Source organism: Limulus polyphemus, unplaced genomic scaffold (genome assembly GCF_000517525.1).
Source record: "Limulus polyphemus unplaced genomic scaffold, Limulus_polyphemus-2.1.2 Scaffold159, whole genome shotgun sequence".
Classification (NCBI taxonomy): Eukaryota; Metazoa; Arthropoda; class Merostomata; order Xiphosura; family Limulidae; genus Limulus; species Limulus polyphemus.
Window position 1 is genome coordinate 23,039 of NW_013665769.1, and position 23,456 is coordinate 46,494.

Genomic DNA, 23,456 nt, shown 5'->3' on the forward strand with positions numbered 1-23,456 from the left:
TGTAAGTCCCCAGACTTATCGTTATCCCACCAGGGGATTTAGAATGAAAATTATTTAACTTTTGATTAGTTATGCTCACTTGCCACTAGAGGCAGCTATAAACTGAAACCACAATATTACTTCTTTGAGCATGTTTTAATTTCAAACAAGGTTATATATTACGTTAATCTAATTTGTTTTGGAAATAAAGCGATGAAAGTTAGCTGTGGTTACAAGAAACTTTGAGGATCTACCGTTTATAATAACATTGAATGTTCATGTTCATATATTGATATTTATTTGTAGAAAATAAATTTGGCCTCACCACCAACTATATATAATGGCGTTTGTTACTCTAATCAAACGTTTATCGTTTTATTATGCTTATAACTATTTCTTGGTAAAGGTAGCCCAAAAGTTGGCGGAGGGTGATTGATGTTGGCTAGCTGCATTTCTTCTGGTCTATCACTTCAAAATTAGTACGACTAATTACGAGTAGCTTTTCGCGAAATTCTAAACAACCAAACATACGTTTCATAAGCGCTAATCTTCAGGTATATCTTTGAAAGTTAAATGCTTTTAAAGTAAGTCATCGAAGTAAAAATGAATAAGTCATGTAATCTCCACATAGAAAAGTTATATTCAACAATAAAGGTAACTATCAACTAAAACTAGGATATGAAAGCTAAACTTATATTATAAGATTGAATGGTGTATTTGCAAATCTCCTTCCTGTAGAAAAGAAGCCTGGTGTTAAATATAATGTAATAATACATATTATAGGAAAATAAAATGATAACCCTTGAAAACATGATTTAAAACAAGGTACGTAATAGAATGATACCTTATACCAATGAAAGAATCTACTAATAACAAAAAAGAAATAAAAGAAAATACCACATTGTTATCCAACATGGGGCCGTCTCAGGACCTTAAAGTTAGGCTCAAGGACGAGCCTTGTTTGTGACAGGGGAATAGTGTCGTTCTCTGAGTAGCTAGAAATGCTTTACTAAGAAACACCCACGCCGATAAAGTTAAGTATGAGAAGATGCTTTGTTTGTGAAAAGGGAAGAGTGTAATTTGAGTAGCTAGAAATGCTTTACTAGGAAACACCCACGACCTTAAAGTTATGCTCAAGGACGGGCCTTGTTTGTGACAGGGAAAGAGTGTATGTTGAGTAGTTAGAAATGCTTTACTAGGAAATACCCACGACCCTAACGTTATGCTCAAGGACGGCCTTGTTTGTGACAGGGAAAGAGTGTAGGTTGAGTAGTTAGAAATGATTTACTAGGAAACACCCACGACCCTAAAGTTATGCTCAAGGACGGGCCTTGTTTGTGACAGGGAAAGAGTGTAGGTTGAGTAGTTAGAAATGCTTTACTAAGAAACACTCACGGCGATAAAGTTAACCTACACTCTTTCCCCTGTCACAAACAAGGCCCGTCCTTGAGCATAACTTTAAAGGTCGTGGGTGTTTCCTAGTAAAAGCATTTCTAGCTACTCAAATTACACTCTTCCCTTTTCACAAACAAAGCATCTTCTCATACTTGAGTAGTTAGAAATGCTTTACTAGGAAATACCCACGACCCTAAAGTTATGCTCAAGGACGGCCTTGTTTGTGACAGGGAAAGAGTGTAGGTTGAGTAGTTAGAAATGATTTACTAGGAAATACTCACGACCTTAAAGTTAGACTCGAGGACGGGCCTTGTTTGTGACAAGGGGGAAAAAAGTGTAGTTTGAGTAGTTAGAAATATTTTACTAGGAAACACTAATGGGCTAGCATCTTAGCTCAATTAGTAGAACATAAATCTAGCACGCGACAAATCTCGGGTTCAAATCTGAGGGAGGAAACTATAACTTAAAAAAAAGAAAATATAAAAATCCTATCATCACGGGAAGCGTTATAATGTGACGGTCAATCCCAATTTTCCTGGGTAAAGAATAACCCAAAAGTTGTTGACTGGTTTCCTTCTATTCTGTTACTTTTAACTAAGAGAAAATTAGGGAAGATATCCCTCAAGTAATATTGCGTGAAATTACTAAAACACTGTACAAAAGTTTACTGAGCTTTAGGTTCTTTTTCAAACATTAATAGTTCAATAAGATAACGTTCTCTATATTTTACTATTCCATTTATTTCTTAAAGAGGTATTTTATGTGCATTGAATGGAACATTTCTCCTGAAAATTATTTAACAGATCAAAAATGGTGAAAAAATTCAAGTTCACTTAAATTACTATAGTTACTATAGTAATCTATGAAAATGTTGACTTGCTTTTTGATGACGTCATGAACAAGATATGCACCCAATTTCAAACTAAATGTTACATTTATAGTTCCCAACAAATATCTCATTCATATGACAAAGAATATATCTATATACCTATTTGAAAATGACTTACCACTGCTCTTGATCTATATAACGCATGTTACTCTGCAAGGCATATTCTAAACTTGGTTTCGCTCGGCTAATTTATAAGGACTAGAAGGCTTCTCTCAAATCTTTTGAATTAAACCTTACAATTCTACTCAAATATGCTATTTAAAGTAAGACCTTGGGCTCTGAGCGAAGCATTATGGAATGTTTTAATGATGATTTTAAAAAAGGAATGAGTCTCAGATGTCTTATTGCAGGCAGAATAATATGCTGAAACAGCATATCCTACAACCAACGTATATTATTAAACACATACTACAATGGTCCTTTACAGTCCTACTATAGTTTTGGATTGAATTTCGTGCAAAGCTACACAAAGGCTACCTGCGCTAGCATTCCCTAATTTAGCAGTGAAAAACTAGAGGGAAGTTATCGCCACCCACCGCCAACTCTTGGGCTACTCTTTTACCAACGAATAGTGGGATTGACTGTTGTTTTATAACGCCACCGCAATCCTCAAATTGGGAATCAAGCGCCCTGACCACGCTATGCCGAGTCAGCTACTATAGCCCTTTACAACAGCTGTAAATATGTTATTTTGAATTGACCACCGACCGACATGCTTCAATATCGTCATTCAGTCATTGTTTGAAAACTTGTTTAAACAGTCCTCGTTCCCAAAACATCTCATGTGGAGTATCTGTTCATATCAGTTACTGTGCCAGAAATATATTTTGCAGCTGTCACTTTCACAAAATCCTAACAACTAAACTTATGTCATGCTCTAACTGCTTTTAAAGCTTACCTGTTTGGTTTTTCTAGTTGCTGTACCGTCAGGACTTGACACCGTTGAATAAATTCACGTACAGTAAATTGTGTGTGACCTAGAATTGCTAATATTTCAAGTATCGATTATTCACGGTTCCATAGTATAGTCTCTTCTCCTTCATGTTCACATAGTTCATGAGCTTATTTACACGATACACTTGGTCGGTCATGTCACATGTTCAAGGTATTTTCAGATACTGTTGCTAAGGCAATATATGCTACATTACCAAAGGCACTTAGAGAAAGGGATTGTCGAATTTTACTGCTGGAAATCTATTCTAATAACAAGTGAGCGTCTATAATCACAGCCTTGACTCTGTCACTATTACTTGCATCCAGTCTTTGGGATACATCTGGTCTAATAGTTTGTTATTCTTTTTGTAATACAGCTCCAAGTGTAAAGAGGTTTCTGCATTCTGAATCGCCCCAAAATGCTTCAGGATATTCTGGTCGTGAGTCTGAGCTGACTATGGCAGATTCTTGACATTATTTGTATCAAATTATTTCTAGACAGGGAAGCTTGCATGGCATGATGCATTATCATTCTGAAAGAAGTATGACCTTTCATCATATATGTCCAGACAGCCATAGTATAACAAGGTATTTAGTTAATATTATGAGAGGAATGAATACTTCTAAGTATCCGTTTTGATATTTCATGCTAACACATCTTCTTGTTATATTTTTTCAGCACCATATTATCCAGAGTAGGCTTAGGTTTGAGTAGGTGAGATGTCTCAGACACTAATTTTGTATCTAATAATCATTCCCTTTTGAAGAAATAATCTCATTTTTCGTGGCATTTTGAATCTAGCTGGCTACCTGTAGCTGCTATTGGTATCTATAAACAATATGCAACAACAATCCAAATTTCAGTGGAGACGGGCTGATTACCATCTAGAGTGTGTTGCCCCAGTATTTATGTAGTTGTAATGCAATGTAAACATACGATTAACGTTTTCGAAATCCTATTAATGTATTGTTAATAGTTGGATAACGAACAATCCTACAAAGGTTTATAAATAATGATAAAACTACAACATAATAAAATATGTGTCATTTTATCCATTAATGGAAACTATGCGCGAAAATGTTTTACGTTGACATTGTTCTTATTCAGTCGATTACCCATAAACTATGTAACAGATAATTTGGTCATATTTGCATTACTTGATTGGAATTTCTGTATTTAGTGACTTGTGTTTAGAAACAGATATATTTTTCTACTGATAATATTAAACATTTCCTACCAATATAGAGTACTGGGTACTTTATATAAAAACCATTCTGGAGTATCATCATATCGTAAGAGTCAATGTCACCACGACCAGTCATGCTCTTACTGACGATCGTGTATCTTGACAATAGCCCTCAGTATAGTTTCCATGCCAAATGCTCCATCATACAATTATCACGTCTAAGGCACACCATTCCACCTTGTTGTCATTCCACAATTCATATATTGTATGAGGATGATGATTTCCCAGTGCTCGTTTCAACAGTTCTTGTCTTGGAAATTCTAAATTCCCGATATGAACACATCTTAATGAACTGTGTTTAAGAATGTTTTGCGTCAGAAAGGGATGTGGGATACCCTTCTCAAAAGTGATAAATTTTCTCTGGCATTACACTACCTACAAAATGCCAAAATCGTTTCAATATAATGTACTCGGCCCTGTAGTTAAGTTAAATTACAATAAAAAAAGGGTGAATAAAGTATAGTTTCTTGGACTGATTATCGTAAGGGCTTTGAAACACTCGTTGCATTACTTTACAAAATATTTTAAAGTATGTTTTCATAAAAGTACATAATAATCTGATACTTAAACCACAGTGTTCTTACTAACGAATCACCGCTTCCACAGTCGTAAGCATGGATGTATGACCAGTTGTGTTTTTATGTAACAATAGTACTTAGAGCCAGTTTTAGTCAGTTTGACACAGATGATTAAACTTTGTATCTTTTTCAAATATTTCGTTTGCCATCAACGTACTTTTGAATCTCCATTTTCAACCGTAGAAAGCACGACGGTTAGTTTATTGAAACTGACCCAGAAAACTTAAGATTGTTAATACTTATAATTTATGCCATATTTATCAAAACAGTTTGGTTGAGACAACTTAACGAACACTGAATAATTAAATTTAACCCTTTTAATGTCTGATACCCTGATTAGATCGATCAAAAAATAAACATTACACCAAAGTACACTTATATTGGTAAAATATTGTTTAATTGTTTTTATAGTTCATGTAATTATTTCTCATAGCTGTTTCCAGTATCGTCTATATTTTGAACCAACAAATTATATTATTCTATACAGAAGTGACGAAACCAGTATTTTATAAAAACTTATATCATAATAATAATTTGTCGGATTTCTTTTAGAATAAATAAAATTACTACGAATTTTAATATGCAGCATCTTTTAGGATCAGAACCGGAAGTGTAGCCCATTTTTACCGTTTACGACAATAGAATTCCTAATACACTGCAAACTGCCTTTCAACTGAAGACCTGTAAATTACTGATGTGAAACGTTTGAGATAACGTTGGAAATACTGTAACGTATCACTTACCGTTCAGTATTTGTGTATTGTGGAAAGTTCTTCCAGTGAGAAAATGATGAGAACAAAAGTAATTTTGTGGATACTCAAGTTACGTCCAGAGTTGAATACCAAGTTATTTTACATTCATTTAGATTTTCATCTAAATTTTAATCATGAAATGTTATATACCTTAACTCAATAATTTAATTCTAAACCCACATAAACGTATGTTCTGTTTTGCCAGTTCAACAAAGGTGATGAAAAGAGATGGTCTGAATTTTCAGTAACAATCTCGTTTCAAACTCATTCAGTTCATTTCTGCACTCCAGCCATATTCAAAATTAATATTTTACAAGACGCATACACAACAGTTTACCATGCATAACACAGTTAATAAGTCAGCAGGAATGTACAACTTTAACAGACATGCACAAAGTTAACAGTTTACCAGGAAATTTCACATTTAGAGATTTGTCAGTTTACAAGACATGTACACAGTTAATATTGTATCAAGTATGTTCCCGATTAATAGTTTACAAAACACGCATAAAGTTAATAGACATATATATGTACTTTACTGATTGTCAGACGCATAGATTCTTAAACGTTTACCAAAAAATTACAAACTAATCCTTTATTAGATAGGTCTAGAGTTAACAGTTTGTTGAAATGTATAAAGTTAACATTTTATCATAGACGAAACGTTAAGAATTTGCTAAACATGCTTAAAAGCTTATAATATATTAATAATTTACCAAACATTCGTGGTTACCAGTTCACAGAGATGATCACAGCTAACAGTTAACAAAGTATTTTCATAATTAAAAGTTTACCAGGCAAATACACAGTTCACAATTTATAGATGTTCACAGTTTACCACCCACGAACACTGTTAATAATCTATTAGTTATTACAAAGCTAAACATTAACAAGAGGTTCTCGCAGTTAACAGTTTACTAGTTAAAGACTTACATAACCTTTTTTTTGTTAGCAGATTACCCGAGATTGTAATGATTAACAATTCAACTGACTTGTATGAAATTAAAATTTTATCAAATATATATATATATTATTAATATTTTGCTATATATACCACAGTTGAATTTTTTACCAAATCAAAAACAACTCGCAATTAACAGTTTAATAGATGTGGACACAATTAACAGCTTATCAAACATGTCCACATTTAACAGACTATCAGTCATGTATATGGTTTACAATCTATCAGAAATGTCTACAGTTAATAGTGTTCCAGACATGTACACAGTCAACAGTTTACGAGACATTTACACAACTAATGTCTTATCAAACACATACAGAGTTAATAGTTTACCAGGAATGTATAGAGTTAACACTTTAACCGATATATATCATTAACAGTTTACTAGAGACGTTTTCAGTTGACAGTTTACACGACACGACCATGAATGACACAGCTACAGTTTACTAAAAATGTTCAGTCCACTGTTTAACAGACATTTTCAAATTTACGCTTACCTAAATTGTTCACAATTAACAGTTTATCAGACATCTCTAGCATTAATATTTCACCTAATATGATACATTTAAAACTTTAGTAGATATAAAGCATTTAACTGTTTAGTAGTCATGTTTACAATTAGCAGTTTACACGACATGTTAACAGTTAAACGTTTACCTAAGTTGTTCCCAATTAACAGTTTATCGGACATCTCTAGCGTTAATATTTTATCTGTTGCAATTACCTGTTCATTAATCATGTTTAGAATTGGCAGTTTATCAGATTACCAGGTATGCATAATCTGCGTTCAATGTATATAGTTAATAACTAACAGGATATGGGCACAGTTAAGAAATTGCCAAGCATGTATAACCTGATTTCCATGTACGTAGTTAATAGTTAACTGGATATGGCTACAGTTCTCAGATTGCCAGACATGTACAATCTGCTTTTAGTGCATGTAGATAATAGCTTACTAAATATGGGCTACAATTATCTGATGTATAATCTGTTTTTCATGTATATAGTTAATAGTTGACAGGATATGGTTAGAGTTCTCAGATTGCTAGGCATGTATAATCTGCTTTAGTAATGTAGTTAATAGTTAACTGGATATGACTACAGTTATCTGATTGTCAAACATGTATAATCTGCTTTTCATGTATATAGTTAATAGATGACTGGATATTGGAAATCAGAGAAAATATTGATTATAATTCAACCTTCTTCCACCAGGGATTCATAGGTATTAGAAACAGGCTTTCCTGGTTTGTTTCGTATGTTCATTTAAACTACAAGAGGGCTACCTGTGCTAGCTGTCCCTAATTTGAAACTGATAGATTAGTGGGAAGTTAGCTAATCAACAACACCTACCGACAACTCTTGGGCTAGTCTAGTCGAAATATCAAATTTTATCGCCACTCTTATAACGCATTCAGAGCCCCAAAAGGCGGAGCTTTATTTTGTAGTAACGAGCTGTGAACCAAAAATCTTCGGATTCACAGTTCGCCACGCTTACCGTAAAGCCATAGCCGATTTCAACTTGCTTGGAGATTAAGAATAATTTGTTTATCTGCACGTGCATGAATAACTAACAGACTTGGCAAGTTACACGACGTTTCAACGAAAGCAAAATAATGAAGTCGTATTTCTGTGACCTTTTAATCTAGAAATTTCGATGAATGACGCAAGTGGGTTGGATTTAAGGGTCTGAGCGCAATGTTGGTTTATATAAGTACACCTATTTTCATTGTTATAATAAACATCAGAAGACGATTTCTTGACAACCATACATGAACCGAATGAACCATATTACTTCCAATACTCTACAAAAATACTGACAGTCCATAATAAAACAATCGCTGCATTATATTATACAGTGTCTATAAATATATACTATTATATACAGCAGCATGCACATTCTGATGTTTCAGCAGCAGCTTACATTATAGAAAATTTGGCAACTCGTTCCATTTAATTACCTATTTGGCGAGAGCATCACCTGCCATGTTCCAGGTAAAATGTTTGTTAAGATGTTTTCTCGAATAACCTACTATCAGAGATAGATATTTTCACCCTGTGTTTTATATAACTTATGTCATACCATTTTCACTGAGTTTTTATTTAAGTATATGGCCCGGCATGGCCAGGTGGTTAGGGTGCTCGACTCGCAATTTGCGGGTCGCGGGTTCGAATCCCCCGACCCACTAAACATGCTCGCCCTTTCAGCCATGGGGACGTTATAATGGGACGGTCAATCCCACTTTCGTTGGTAAAAAAGTAGCCCAACAGTTGGCTGTGGGTGGTGATGACTAGCTACCTTCCCTCTAGTCTTACACTGCTAAATTAGGGACGGCTAGCGCAGATAGCCCTCGTGTAGCTTTGCGCGAAAATCCATAACAAACAAACAATTTAAGTATATATTATTACAATTTACAGCTTTTACAGTAAGTAAGATTTGTATTTAGAACATAAACGACGTTTCGATCACTGGTGCGATCATTCTCAAGTATAAGCGTACTTGTGTACTTGAGAATGGTCGCACCAGTGATCGAAACGTCGAACTTGTTCGAAATACAAATCTTACTAACTGTAAAAGTTGTAATTTGTAATAAAATATGTTTAATCAGTAAACATAAAACGAAACTTGTTTAAGTACGTATGAATGCTGCAAAGTAAAATGTTGAAATTGAATATTTTTAGAGTATCAACTTTCTAATGGCCTCAAATATGACTCGTGAACAATTCTCTGCCTACTAAATTGACCACCAGGTGGCACATATTTGAACACAGTGTAAATTGTAGGAATATACAAAATTTCAGAAAGTGAAACCTGATATTACAATGCTCGTATTTTCAGAGAATATCTGTTACATATATTTTTTAAAGTAACTAAAAACTTTCACCAATGGTATTTGATAATAAATAAATTTGACTAATGGTAGATAATGTATCATTTCGGTGACCTTGTAGGAAACCAATGTTTTTAGATTGATTATAATAAGACAACAACGTCAACGTAGAAAGTTTTATAATTATTATCAAAAATTAAGCTATATTTTGAGAAAATATATTAGAAGGATGAAATGTTCACATTTTATGAAAATAATATTTTGAAACAAACATAGATCGTGAAATTAAACAATATAGCAATAACACCATAAATGTAAAAACATAGCTATTCAAAGAAACAAAGAAAATTTAACAAAGCACATAAGTTTCATTAAAATATGACATGAAAGTCCATTTTACACACTGGCATAGCAATGGTTGTCGTAAATGCTGTATATACAAAGGTTGGTTATCTAAATGTTCCATCTTTATTAAGTGACTAATTCAGTGGTTCGAGGACTCCCGTGTAATTATATAAACAAAGCGTTCTACGTTGTTATCAAGATCTCGTGGATTAGTCTTGCAACACAGCATGTCACGTTGTACGTGACTTAGTGTCACCGAATCAAGTTAAGCGTATATATAAAACACCTGATTTCTATAACAAACTGGCGTCCTTTAATATATGACGTATTGTAGTAACATTGACACTATTAAACCACTGTAGAGGTGAACGTAATATACTTGGTGTGTAAATACATGTTTTTATTATGGTAACGTATGTTATTCTGGACTCTGTTAATAAATCTCACGGTTATTTATATATATATATATATATCACCATATATATGTTTTTTGTTTTAATAATGTCTTGTCAAATACCATAAAACAGAATCAATAGAATTCTTTTTAATACGGATACTACACAAAATAAGTTCAAAACAACAACAACAACACAGGTGCAGAGAAGAAAAACTGCTATTTTACTTAATAACGACGTTTCGAACAACTTCATTTGGTCAAATGGAATCACACGCAACGGTCGTTCATTCTCATATCACAACTCGAAATGCAAATCCAGTTTTCTTTTCCTGGATTTGTGTGAAAAACCAAACAATGTGACGTCATTTAATGTCTACTGACTGACTGACAGACAACACACTTTATAGTGGTGCAACTGGTTAAAACAGGTGACCCCCTCCAGGCGGCCTTCGGCCCCTTTCGGAGAAACAAGCACAGTTTTAATACGAATAGTTTTGTAGAACATACATCTGTTTTGTTAAATGAATACCTTAGCAATGTTTTATTACTCTAAGTAACTATTAAGTATTGTGTGGTGTGTAAAAGCAGGTTCTTTGACCTACATGCAATATCACTTAAATCCATCACGCTGTAAAAAACCTAAACGAACACATTTTGTGTTTCTTTCGACAGCAATAACAATCATTAAAATATAAATTTTGATTAAGTCTTGTGTACATGAAAAGATATGTTACTAGAGATAAAGAAGTCAATTGGGTTATGATCTTCACATTGACTTATTGATCAAGCTTTCAAGTTCTTGTATTGGAACCGTCTTCAGGTTAACTACCGAAAGCTGTAATCAGGATAAGTGAAGAACACAATCTTTAGGCTAACTCCAGAAAGCTGTAATCAGGCTAATTGAAGAATACCTTCTTCAAGTTAACTGTAGAAAGCTGTTATCAGGTTAAGTTAAAAATGCCCGCCTTCAGGCAAACTGTAGAAAAGGAGTCGAAAACTACAAAACGTGGAACTCATAAAATTTTCTTCTCATTGATTTCCCACTCTATGAAGTTAAATCAGAATATGTACCTATGCACAATATATTTCATGCAAAGACTAGATATAGCGTTTGTATATAAGGTATATTGCATTAAAAAACACAATTACGTTTAGTGAAACATCTGTAATCCGAATGCATTCATAATGAGCTAAATCGCCCGAATTATCGAAGCTTCAGGATATTCGAATCAGTCACTTTCAATAAATTTGTTTGTTTTGAATTTCGCGCAAAGCTATACGAGGGCTATCTGCGCTAGCCATCACTAATTTAGCAACTCTTGGGTTACTCTTTTACCAACGATTGACCGTCAAATTATAACGCACCCACAGCTGAAAGGGCGAGCATCTTTGGTGGGACGTGGATTCGAACCCGCGACCCTCAGATTGCGAATTGAGTGCCATACCCAACTGGTCATGCCGAGCCGTAATAACAGAATACTTCATAACTGTTGGAATAAAACAATGATAACTTTCGATGAATGTGCATTATCCTGAAATTGTAATAAGCGCTAAATCATTTTAATATTATTAATAACACGAGTTATCTATCGGTAAATGTAAGAGTTGGTTGGTTAGTTGTAATTGAGAACAAAACTACACATTAATTGTAAGGGTGAACACGCAACTTTTAAACAAAAAGCAACTAAACTTATCCGTTTATTATTCTATAGGACGGCAATGGTTATACAAATTACATAATATAATTATCATCACCTAAAACTTGTTATAAAACTTATAGAATACAAATTACATAATAAAACTATCATTTCTCTATTTTCATCTAAAACATTTTATAAAACGTACAGAGTACAAAACACACAATATTGGTCAAACGTACAACAATCACTTTCCACATAAATATGTAATTACAGTTTGTTTTTTCAGCTTATTGAACAAATAACACCTTAAAATATCATCTTCACGTAAATCACTGTTTTGTTCGAACCATGTGATGACGTCTTTAAGGCTAGATTATGCATAATTCAGATTGAATGTCTTGATTAGTGGATAATTTTCAATGTCAAGCTCCTATCTCCACACTCTTGAAAAGACACAATAAAAATTCTGTCTTCATCTGAAAACTTTTGATCAGTTTGTTGTACTGAATTGATGGTGAGCCACAGATCAGCTGACATAGCATCATTACTACTCGAGATTAAGGTATGACTTCCAGAAGTTCAGGATGCAGCAAAAAATATTGACATGTTTGACGGAGTTTTTGATAGTTTCCATAGTAACACAGGGTCACGCGAAATTTACCATTTTCAAAACATCATGGACATTTGTAATTTGTATATCTTTATTTTCTGCCCATTCTATGTAGGTTATAATCAGATCGCGGTGATAATAAGATTTTCTTGATGTAACATCACACATTCAAAGATACAGGGTCTGCTACAGGTTTGCATGCTTTGATGACGATGTCTTGACCTTGTTTGTTGTCCTAAATTTTCTGGAATATTTATCTACTTTTTTTTTGCTGAGAAGGATGCCAAATATGATGGATTTACTCATGAGAACGTTTCTTTCTATCCTGAAATGTCTACTTTTGGTATCAAGGCTTGCATTGGATATGCATCTTTGCGTAAAAACATTAAGTTTTAATGACCCTGATATTTCTACGCGTCTTCGTTATGGAGAACTGTAATTTAAAATGATTGAAGCACGGGTTATTCTGATCACACGTCGATGTCTGTTATGGCAACCGGTACGCACTAGTTAGTACAAGTGTTTTGTGGTCAGTAATTATTACCACATTTCCTATTCCGATCGACTCATATTTGTCTCTTGTTGAGTCATCCACATATTATTACTGTGGGGTCATGTACGGATTACCGTGGAGTCATGTACGGATTACCGTGGAGTCATGTACGGATTACCGAATTGTGTTTCTTATAAGAAATAGCTTTTCGGATTCTGAACGCGAATATATATATTATTAATTAAATTTTCAGTTGTGAAGATATATTACAAATCATCCAGATTTTGATAATCAGGATTGTCGATGTCCGGAATAACGAGGATTCAATGTAATTTTCTTATGTCTGTGCATATCAGTCTTATGACGTATCGTCTCTTTTAAATTATGCCTGATCCATAGTTACTAAAATAGTTTGTTATTTCCAATAACGTGTCCAATTATAAAACAACAACATAGTTTTTGGTAGGACTTTCAAAACCTATGTGCTGTTATTGATAATAAAATAACACAATATCGTGGGCAGCAGTTAATGAAAAACGCGTTAAATGGAACAAACTTTCAGAAGTTTTGATATTAAAGAAACTAGAATCAATAAATCCGTGCGTCTTCCTCAGTCACACGTTGTCGACACTAGTTTCTCTAGAATAAAGACTTCCAACAAAGTTTCTATTATGAATTCTAAAATTAACTAATAGAAAATCAAATCTGTGCTAGGCCTACCACACACACACACACACACACACACACATATATATATAAAAGCATAACAATTATAAATTTTACTCAAACATCATGACTACACCATAGCTAGTGGAATCTCTAGATTCACAGTGAGATAAATTAAACTAATAATCAATGAAGAAAAAAACCGAAGGAATTTTTTTGGCTTTGTTACAAACATGTAACCTGATTTATATCAACTGAAGTTGTAAGAATAGTCACTATTATATATTAACTTTGAATTTATTAAATAGAGAAAAAGGCTTATTATAAACTTTTTTTGTATGTTCTTTGAAAGTAGGTATAAAGAGTGCTGTCAATTTGCATATGATTCTATAGTGAAGAAATTCCACGAGTCAAATATGAAAGTTAGGCAAGATTGAGAAACTGGTAATTCCCACTAATCCACGCAGCATACTGATACACATATAAACCTGTCTTTAGCCATAGGGGGTTATTCCAAGTATTTTGTCGGAAAATCCCACAACGTACACGTGGTTATCACATGGTGACTATACAAACTGAATTTGGACGATGGTTATATATATATATCATATGTCTAAGTTATAAGGACGCTAAATACTGGACGATGACGATGAAACGCATAATCGCGATTTTTTGTCAACTTCTAAAAACTAACGTCCATTTACACTCGTGAATTTGTATAAACTATAAAGGTACACATTAGCATAGTTTGAATAATCTACATATAAATAACTTTTCTCACAAGTGATTGTTTATTTGTTTGTTTTTGCTAAATTTCGCGCAAAGCTACTCAAGGACTACCTGCGCTAGCCGTTCCTAATTTAGAAATGATAGACTAAACGGAAGAGATCCAGTCAACACCACTCACCTCCAACTCATAGGATACTCTTAAACAACCAAAAGTGGGATTGATTTCATATTATTACACCCCCACGGCACAAAGAACCAGCTTGTTCGGTGAAAGGATTCGAACCCGCGATCTGGAGATTGGAGGTCGAGCGCTCTTATATATCATTTTATACCACAACCAGAGTTTCATAAGAAATTTCCTTAGGTGCTAGATTATAACGTAGGTAAAACTTTACCATACACCTAAATTTTGGACAAGAGAAATACCCCTGAAGACTACCGTTTTTACCATTTAACATAACATATTATTTAAAGATTATTTACTCTTATTTATAGAATATGTCTTATACCCCCTGACATAAGTTTCAGCCTTCTAAAATAACAACTAAAATAAATATTTATTAAAAGCACTTTATTGTCAAAGCACTTTCCTGTGAAAGAGAAATATGAAAGTAGAAAAAAAAAGATATTTTTCTTACTTTATCTAATTCCAAAGGGCTATCAGTGCTCTGCCCACCACGGGTATCGAAACCCGGATTCTAGCGTTGTAAGTCCGCAGACATGCCGCTGTGCTACTGGGGGCTCATGATTAGAGCAAAAACAAACATTTTAAATTTTAGTATGTAACAAGTATCTGTAAATATTTATTTTTATTTTTTATTATTCCAACTTTTTACAAACTGTTATTGTTAATTTACAGTAGGTGTTTAATTATTAAATTTTAACCCACCTCTCCGGGGTATTGGAATCGGGTCTGTGTGTGTGTGTGTCTGTCTATCTGTGTTTCCATGTGCGTATCTAAAAAACTAATAGACTGATGTAAACGAAAATTTTACACAGGTTGGGAAATCAGTACGGGACGGTACTCCAAAATTTAGTCTGGATTCGGATTCTGGATCACTTTGAAGCATGTTTTATAATGGGGAGATATGGTATTTTCGAAGTTTTGGGTTAATAACTCTGTAAAGTATATCAGATTTGTACCAAATTTCATGGGCACATCAAGGTTGAGACTCCTCATCAAACTACAAGAAATGACCCGGATCGTTAGTCATTCTGAGAAGGATTATCTGAATTTTCAAAAATTAAATTCGAAGTTATCCAATATAAACGCACACAATCTCGAAAAGAAGCGGTGGAGCGAGGGCATACAATCTCTCTCGTTGCTCTTGTTATATTTGAAAATGGTTAAGCCCAGCACACCGAAAGATAATGACAGTGACATATTTTATTGTTATCTACATAGAAATATCTCTAATTTTATATTCTATCTTTGAAAATGACGTTTACGTTGATTACAACGTTACAAATTTAGTTTTTGTAATGATATTTACCCGATTAGATTAGATAGTTTTTAGAACTTTTTATCAGAATGTTAAAGCTGAAGTAACTTCTCAGTATCAAGTTAATTTGTGACGACAAATTAAATCTTATAACGAAGTTCATAATCAAGTTTATTACAAATGCTGAATTTCATCATTTTCATGTTCAGCACTCAATTTACATAATTACGGCCCCTAGTGGCACAGCGACATGTCTGCAGACTTACAACGGTTTCGATACCCGTTGTGGCCAGAGCACAAATAGCCCATTGTGTTGCCTTTTACTTAATAACATATATATATATATTTGAAAATGACTAAATTTAATATAAGATTTAAACAATTATTTTAAAAATCGAAATTTACACTAACTCTTAAGGGTTTTCCTTCATTACGTCAGATTTCTTTACAATATATTCTGGCAGTAAGTTTTCTTGCCCCGTTGTGGTAAACTTCATAGCTTATTAATAAAAAAAAGGAAGACATCCACGAACAAACATTTATATATGGATATATTGATTTGATATTTCAAGTATTACCGAACGGTAATGTCTACGCTGCCTTTTTTGTTATATTCATGGAAGTTTCAGAATTTCGATAAACCCACTCAACACCTCATTACTGGAAACTTTAACCTAGTACAGAATGAATAATTAAGGATAATGAGGAGTAAGGGACGTAGCTTTCGCGAATATACGAAAATCAACTGGAAACGTACAAAAAAACTTTTTGACGCAATCACTTCAATACCTAGTAGTAAATTGGAGTAAAAATGAATAAAATAATCCTGATCAGTTTTGGCAATGGTTTGAACGGATAGAAGAATGGATCAGCAATAGAATACTCTTTTTAAAAGTTACACGTGAAACCTTCACAGAAATACTTCATGAAAAAGACACTGAAAAATGTTTGAAATATTTACATGAAAAGTGTGTCACAACACCAGCAGATAAAGCAGCCAATGCTTTTTTTTTATTTATTTACAAAACAATCCATATTATTATACTTTGTAAGGAACTCGGTTACTACCTTCAAACATTGCAACCTTCATGTAATTCTGATTATACTTTGTTAAAACCATTACACGCGACATTATCAAATAACATAATACAATTTAAACAGAATACTAATCATAAAGTAATTCCCAAGTTATTTTGGATTCCCTAACCTCACAAATCACTCCATAAATTTACACTCATAGCTGGAGCCCACAGAATAGATTTATACATTTTGATATATAGAGGTCTTAAGTACATCAAAGAACACTTAAATAAAGGATAGGTATTAATCTATATATAATTATTAAAAATTCCACGGAACGCAAACAAAAGTTAAGATATTTCAAAGCTAAATCCATCAAAACATTTCATTTCAGCAACCTTTATATTAGCCTATCCTTACACGAAATCAGCGAAAAAAAATATTCTGCAATTAATAAATATGTTAATAAGGCAGTTGAAAAATGATTTGCATAGGTGACACTAAATACTTTCTTTATAGCACTCATCATAAAAGCTATCACTGTTTTACATTAAATGAATTTACAAAATTCATAATTTTAACGCAACAACACATTCTTTAAATTGACACAATACACACTGATGGGTGGTAATAACACATTCTTTAAACAAACACAGGGCGTACTGATTGGTGGTACCAACACATTCTTTATACAGACACAGGGCGTACTGATGGGTGGTACCAACACATTTGTTAAACAGACACAGGGCGAACTGATGGGTGGTACCAACACATTTGTTAAACAGACACAGGACGTACTGATGGGTGGTACCAACACATTCTTTAAACAGACACAGGACGTACTGATGGGTGGTAATTTCAGTCCGCAAGCAGCAGATTTCTTTCCTTTTGAATTTAATATCAAATCACACAACTTCTCAAGAAAGATTATAAAAAAGCTTTACAAGTTAACAGATCATGCAGATATATCACAAGTATATCAGTACCAAACTTATAAAACTCTATCGATATAACCAAACAAATCTACCCAATAAATGTAGAACTTGGAAATTTTAGCTGAAATGTAAAAAAAAAAATAAAGCTATTTTGCCACTTTTCGTAAAATCTTCAATAAGGATATTATGAAGCTTGACTTTGTGAGTAAATATAACAGCTACGGATTATGCGTAACCTTCTTTATATTTGCCTTACATAATCTAACGCAAACCTAAGCGTTCCACCTTTCACATTTATCATTTTATTCAACTCTAACATAAGTTGTGCTGAGTCATTTCTCTGATCGTTGACTCAGTATACTCCAACATAAACTTAAGCATTTAACCTTTCACACATATTTTATTCAACTCTAACACAAGTTAACCTAAATCAATTGTTTATCACGATATGGTCGTAGATCACATAATAAACAGGATATAAATAACTTTATTATTCTTGACCTTAAACACTTTTATACAAGTCCAAGCATTTATCACACCGTAGAGATTTAAAACTATATTTGTTATCTCTGAATTTCTTTAAATTCTATGCGACATTTTCTTAGATTGTCCTTACGCTTTCTAGAACTGGTCACCTTTGTTCTTTTTTCTTTTATAAGCACCCCCTATTGGGCAGACTTTCTTTAACAAGGTCATCCTAAAATCCGATGGTGGATTGAGACAAGTAGAACTAGATTGGATACACTAGTAGTCATGTATTCACACAGGCTTTCTTTAACAAGGTCATCCTAAAATCCGATGGTGGATTGAGACAAGTAGAACTAGATTGGATACACTAGTAGTCATGTATTCACACAGGCTTTCTTTAACAAGGTCATCCTAAAATCCGATGGTGGAGTGAGACAGGTAGAACTAGATTGGATACACTAGTAGTCATGTATTCACACAGGCTTTCTTTAACAAGGTCATCCTAAAATCCGATGGTGGACTGAGACAGGTAGAACTAGATTGGATACACTAGTAGTCATGTATTCATACAGGCTGCACTATTGTTCTGTGGACATCTAGCTGGAAGTTGTCACATGCTAAATAAGACGTAAGTTTGTACGTGACTCTGTAATTTACAATATTAAATATAAATAAATCAATATGTATTTCACTTATCTATACTATTAGCTAGATTAATATATAGTAATAAATTTCTTAAATAATAGCAACTACATTGAATAAATACGATAGGCATGATACATGAAACTTTACATGTAAAATATTTACATTAAGCTCTTAGGGTATAACTTATTAGATAAATGCATAATCTGTAAAAGGTTTAGAAGATTGTAAAATCACAAATCCGTGAAAATTTTTCTAATAGCAATGCCATTAGACGGACGAAATTCTGTTGAATTTCATACTAAAGATTTAGGGTTTTAAGTTTAATGAAATTTCTTGATTTAAACGTTTGTATTGTTTTTGGCTAGAGGGAGTTTTTAAGACACGTGATAACAGTGTTGCTCACAAGTATTTTCTTGAAAGTTCGATAAATGATTTGAACACTATAAAATGCAATTTAGTCAAAACTAGAGATGTTATTGATTGATCAGTTGGAGAATTGAGTTATCTGTTACTTCAATTTGGTTAATATTAAGTTTCTGTTTCAAGGAATGTCACGGATTTACTATTGTATATTTATTATAATATCGATGTTTGTTTAAATTAAATTTATATTTAGAAATGTATATAACTTACACTGTTAAATCTGTATTGCAAAATTCCTGCCTATTCTCTAAAGTTGTAGAAGATTCTCTAGTGTAAGAATCAACAATATATACGTGTGTATGTAGACGCTAGTGTAGCGTCAGTATTGATGAAATTTGGTGAAACTCTCCACACGCCTATAAATATAACCAATGCGACGCGCCAACAAACAGTATCTACTATTGGTTTGCTATAGTTGGTATACTGTAAACTTCGGAAGCTATAACTGTAAATGTTATAACGATTATTAATCGGGAAACTTCAGATATTTGACCAGTAACATTTATAAATTTCGAACATTACAAAACATTTAACTTCAGTAGATTCACATCGGACGTGAGTACTTTTACGAAAACATTATCTAACTTCATCGGTGGGAAAAATCGGCGTGTGATCAGTGAAGACCAAAGCTCCCGATTAAGTGAATTGTACCTACGTCAACTCGAAATTAACTCGCTCATCGTGAACCCTCGATAAAATATCAAAGAAATTTCGGACCAGAAAGAAGATTCGATATTGTTTATAAATTTGTAAAACTTTTGTATATAAATCATTGTTTGTAATAACCGTTATTGTAAATTGTATTATTGTTTGTATATTAAAATATATTTGTACTAAAAAAGAAACTGTGTATATCAATCTTGTTGGCAAATATCATAAACTGGATATATATCGGCATTTATTTAACTCAGTTTTGGGCTATTTGAAATTGTAATACGTAACAGGAATTACAAGAGATACAAAAATCACTGCACTTACGAGAAATTGTTGTATTAGTGTCGACTATGTTGTTACGCCCATTTGTGAATATTAGAGTAGTAGTTGTACATCTTTAAAGGAAGCTAGCTGTCCAGTTGGTGATGAAACTGAATCATCTGAGGTCCAAAAAAAGAACTATGTTCACCATTCTGAACTTATAAAGTTATTAGATCAAATAGAGTAAAAACAAACAATTAATTAGACAATTGTTTACTCAGAATGGAAGAAGTAAACCTCAGGACTGAAGGTGTCCAATCGTAAATTGAAAGGACATATTGCTAGGAACTGCTATAAACCTGGAAAACATGAACATTACAACCAAGACTACGACGAATCAATAGATGGGAATGAATAAAAGAAACATTACCCCGAAGATGAATCTATAGTCCAAACAACTCCAAGGAAGAAACATTACCTTGAAGATGAACATATATTCCAAACAACTCCAAGGAGGAAACATTACCCTGAAGATGAACCTATAGTCCAAACAACTCCAGGGAATAAACATTATCATGAAGATGAACCTATATTCCAAACAACTCCAAGGAAGAACAAAGAAATAACGAGACATCGGAACATAGGAATTACCTGGACATGAGGGCAAAGTTCTATCTACCCCATTTACAATATGGAGTTCGTTGCTTAAAGAAGAAGAGTCAACGAGTCAATAAATTCGTCAATGGAAAGCCTTGCAACATGCCGATTGATACTCGTTTTGCAGCTACAAAATATTCGACATGACCTTCTAATGAAAGATAGAAAATTGCTAACAGAAATGAAGCAAAATGATGAATAGATGCAAATAACAATAAAAATTGACAGTACTTTATTTCATGTATTTAATTAATGTTTGCATTGCCTATATTTAAGAATATTAATGTTATTAAGTGTCAAAAGTTACTTTACTGTTAATCGTGGAACTTTATAATACATGGAAGAGGATGTGTTGTAAGCTGTTTTTGTTCATAATGCATGGAAGGGGAAGTGTTGTACGCTTTTTGTTTGTTTATTTAGGCCATTTGCATTGTTTTCGGCGAGAGTGAGTTTGTTTGAATTTAAGCTATCTGTGCTCTGCCCACCACAGGTATCGAAACCCAGTTTCTAGCGTTGTAAGTTCGCAGACATACCGCTTTGCCACTGAGTTTAGGTCTCGTGATCAGCACATAGCGTGTTTATGTTACAGTAGTGCATCAATTACTGACTTAGCGAGTATACTAGTCTATTACTGACTTAGCGAGTATACTAGTCAATTACTGACTTAGCGAGTATACCAGTCTATTACTGACTTACCGAGTATACTAGTCAATTACTGACTTAGCGAGTATACTAGTCTATTACTGACTTAGCGAGTATACTAGTCTATTACTGACTTAGCGAGTATACTAGTCTATTACTGACTTAGCGAGTATACTAGTCTATTACTGACTTAGCGAGTATACTAGTCTATTTGCCTGTTAGCTCAATTTCGTGAATTATGTGCTTCAACGAATAAACAGAGAAATGAAAAGTACTTTATTCTCAATAAAATTAGCAAGAAAGTGAGTGTTTAGCGTTGTTTGTGAAGTTAGGTCTACCGTTAGATGAAACTGTGTAAGTATGGAACTTTTATTTAAAGAAATAAAGCACTCTTGTTATCAATAAGTGAACCAGACTTTGCATTTTTTAACAAAGTGATCGAAGAGAGCCCACTCAACAATAGTTTTTACTTTGTTAGAATACATAAGAGTTCACAAACACATTTGAGTAACATGCTATTCTAATTAACAACAACGGCTAGCGCAGATAACCCTCGTGTAGCTTTGCGCGAAATTCCAAACAAACAAACAAACCTTTCTTCAATTAGTTTTTTTTTTCAACGCGCCTATAATGAAACTTTACAATTTGTCAGTTGTTTGTGAGAATAAACAGCTACAGCTCACCACAATGTTTGGTCGGTAATTGCAATTATAAATTACTATCAAGGAGTGTTAGTTCTTACTGTTGTGGTCTAGTACTAGTAATGAGCGTTTAAGGCTTGAGAGGTGATGCCGATGAACACGTGCCACACTTTCAACGTTGGGCATATAATAAAAGTAAAGATCAATCCAATTATTGAATTAAAAGATAACGACAAACCTCTAGTGACGGCTATTGATTGTCAGAGGGTTATAACGCTAAAAATTGGTATTCAATACCCGTGGTTGGCACGGCATAAATAGCCCATTGTGTAGTTTTCTGCTAAACAACAAACAAACAAACTCTGATCAGTCGTTCAAAACTAGTTACTGCGATATTTCACTTCTTAAGTTCTCTGACTTTAGTCCACTTGTACATAATGTGTCATTCAAGTTAAAAATTTCAATAGCAAAACTCACAAAACAAAGTTGAAAATAAGACTTTTCCGTTTCTAAAGACTGTTGCATTATTTACACTTTGTAAAATGTTTTGCTGTGTATTATAGTTAACAACCGTCTGAGTTAAGAGAAAATGAATGTACAGTTTCATGTTAAAACGTTTCTTTTTTATTAATAATCTGTATTATTATTTTCTTAGTGCAAAGCTATACAATAAACCATTTGTACTCTGTATACCGCGGGGAATTGAACCGCGGATTTTTGCGTTGCGTATCCTAAAACGTCCTTATTCATCCACCAGGGGGCTTTTAACTAACAATTTTTACGTTACAACAAAATATGTTTGTGGTTAAGCGCAAAGCTTCTTAGTGGAAACCTGTAATATAGAACCAGTAAAAAAGTTCTATAAAACATATTTTCAGTCTTATTGCGATATAGTGTCACATAAACTACAATTAATAGAATACTCTATAATTGAAATACACGAAAACTACCAAATATATATATATAGTAAAATTAGAGCAAAATGTTCTTTCGGAACAGCAAACTACATAATCTGTGAGGTGGCAGCTTTATTTCAATATTCATGCTCTTCTTCTCAGCTTGTAAGCTTATTGCTATGGTAATAAGTCAACTCACATTGTCTGTAGTTGCCAGTCGAGGACTTTAGTACAAGAGTCGAAAGATGACAATAAATACAAGAAGCAGTAAGCTGAAATATTTTTATATCTTAATCTAATAAGATTAGGAATGGATTAGCTCTACTC